Here is a 2,815-nt window from a genome sequence, read left to right as displayed (position 1 = left end):
TGGACAGGACTGAGCAGAGGCCTGGCTCCTGCTCTGCGGATGAATGGTCACTCCCTTGTGGGAGGCACCCACCAGCGACCCCTCTCCCGGGATGGCGGCGGGGCTCACCTGTGGCGCTCGCACTCTGCCCAGCTGGTCTCCCCGGCAGCAGCACCACAGACCTGCTCAGGGCTATGACCAGATATAATTGGTGATTACAGCTGCTTTCTATAAGTTAATTCTCATCAACTCCTTGCAATTTTAAAAGAAAATGTCTGGTGTCATACCTAGTGAAAGTAATGGGCTTTCAAGAGGTAGTCCATCGAAGAACAGACTTTCTTTGAAGTTTTTTCAGAAAAAGGAAACTAAAAGAACTTTAGATTTCACAGATTCTCAAGAAAATGAAGAAAGAGCTTCTGAATATAGAGGACCTGAGATTGACCAAGTTGTTCCTGCGGCACAATCCTCACCAATAAACTGTGAGAAGAGAGAAAACCTGTTACCATTTGTGGGACTGAATAATCTTGGCAACACTTGCTATCTGAATAGTATTCTTCAGGTGTTATACATTTGTCCTAGTTTTAAGTCTGGAGTGAAGCACTTATTTAATATTATTTCAAGGAAGAAAGAAGCTCTGAAGGATGACTCCAATCAGAAAGATAAGGGAAGCTGCAAAGAAGATCCTTTGGCAAGTTATGAGCTTTTATGCAGTTTACAGTCCTTAATAATTTCAGTTGAACAGCTTCAAGCTAGTTTTCTCTTAAGTCCAGAGAAATATACAGATGAACTTGCTACATAGCCAAGGCTTAACATACTCAGGGAACCCTATGTATGAAGGATATCTACAGCATGATGCACAGGAAGTGCTACAGTGTATTCTGGGAAACATTCAAGAAACATGTCAACTCCTAAAAAAAGAAGTGAAAAACTTGGCTGAATTATCTACTAAGGTAGAAGAAAAATCTCATCAGAAAGAGGAGATGAGTGGAGTCAACAACATGGAGATGGACAGTATGAGGAATTTGGAGGACTTGAAAGAAAAACTCCCAAAAGGAAACTGGAAAAGAAAAAGTGACAGTGAGTCTGGTAACCTGAAGAAAAAAGTTAAATTGTCCAAGGAACCCCAGTCATTGGAAGAGAACCAGAGACAAATTAGATCAAAAAGAAAAGCTATAGGTGACACAGTTGAGATTTCTAAAATCATCCCCAAGTGTGTTTCTGAAAATGAGAGTGCAAGACCCTCTCCAAAGAAATCAAAAGTTAAAATCAATTGGCTAAAATCTACAACTAAGCAGCCCAGCATTCTTTCTAAGTTCTGTAGTCTGGGAAAATAACAACAAACCAGCGATCCAAAGGACAACCTAAAGAGAACGAGTATGACTTGGAAGAGGACTTAGGGAAGAACGAAAGTGAGAACACAGCCAATGGTGGTATTCTCGAATCTCCAGGAAGCAGTGTTAAACCTGTGCATGTTAGTGAAGTTAAGCCCATAAACAAAGGTGCAGAACAAGTTGTTTTTGAACTCGTAGAGAAATTATTTCAAGGTCAGCTTGTATTAAGGACTCGCTGTTTGGAATGTGAAAGCTTAACAGAAAGAAGAAAAGATTTTCAGGGTATTAGTGCCCTGGTACAAGAAGATGAGCTTTCTAAAGTTGAGGAGAGCTCTGAAATTTCTCCAGAGCCAAAAACAGAAATGAAGACCTTGAGATGGGAAATTTCACAGTTTGCTTCAGTGGAGAGAATTGTAGGGGAAGATAAATATTTTTGTGAAAATTGCCATCATTATATAGAAGCAGAGCGAAGTCTCTTATTTGATAAAATGCCTGAAGTTATCACTATCCATCTGAAGTGCTTTGCTGCTAGTGGCTTGGAGTTTGATTGTTATGGTGGTGGACTTTCCAAGATCAACACTCCTTTATTGACACCTCTTAAACTGTCACTAGAAGAATGGAGTACAAAGCCGACTAATGACAGCTATGGATTATTTGCTGTTGTGATGCACAGTGGCATTGTTATTAGTAGTGGGCACTATACTGCTTCTGTGAAAGTCACTGACCTTAACAGTCTAGAATGAGATAAAGGGAATTTTGTGGTTGACCAGATGTGTGAACTAGGTAAGCCAGAGCCACTGAATGAGGAGGAAGCAAGGGGGATGGCTGAAAATTATGGTGATGAAGTGTCAATTAGAGTTGGTGGAAATGCCCAGCCAAGTAAAGTTTTGAACAAAAAAAAAATGTAGAAGCTGTTGGACTTCTTGGAGGACAAAAGAGCAAAGCAGATTATGAACTGAAAAACAAAGCGTCTAATCCTGATAAGGTTGCTGGGACAGCGTTGGCTGAAAATAGAAATTCTGAAACTAATGATACAAATGGGACCCACGAATCCAACAGGAACAAGGAATCCAGTGACCAAACAGGCATTAACATGAATGGATTTGAGAACAAAATTTCCTATGTAGTGCAAAGCTTACAGGAGTACGAGGGGCAGTGGTGGCTCTTTGATGACTCTGAAGTAAAAGTCACAAAAGAGAAGGACTTTTTGAATTCTCTTTCCACTTCTGCATCTCCTACATTTACTCCCTACTTGCTATTTGATAAGAAATTATAGTGAGTATATTTCCCTTGTGTATATATTAAATAGACCTGGACAAACATTGGTAAAGTTGATTACACCTAAGAGTCTTATCTTAGTTTATCTTTTGAAGCTATCGGATATTATTGGTCTCTCTAGACTTTTATATAAATAGTGAGATTTTAAATACTGAAAACCATGTTAATTTTTAGAATCATTTTCTTTAGTTGAGACAATGATGCATAATAAGCTCCTGGGAAAAAAC

The 2,815-nt window shown here is 39.4% G+C and overlaps 1 pseudogene; it reads left to right on the top strand.

Annotated features, from left to right (window-relative positions):
• The first annotated feature begins 235 nt into the window (after positions 1-235).
• LOC143272676 (ubiquitin carboxyl-terminal hydrolase 1 pseudogene) lies at positions 236-2,586 on the top strand (annotated as a pseudogene).
• The last annotated feature ends 229 nt before the right edge of the window (positions 2,587-2,815 follow it).

Source organism: Peromyscus maniculatus, chromosome 1 (assembly GCF_049852395.1).
Source record: "Peromyscus maniculatus bairdii isolate BWxNUB_F1_BW_parent chromosome 1, HU_Pman_BW_mat_3.1, whole genome shotgun sequence".
Lineage (NCBI taxonomy): Eukaryota > Metazoa > Chordata > Mammalia > Rodentia > Cricetidae > Peromyscus > Peromyscus maniculatus.
Note: the sequence above shows the minus strand (reverse complement) of the source record. Positions and strands in the feature narration are given on the sequence as shown.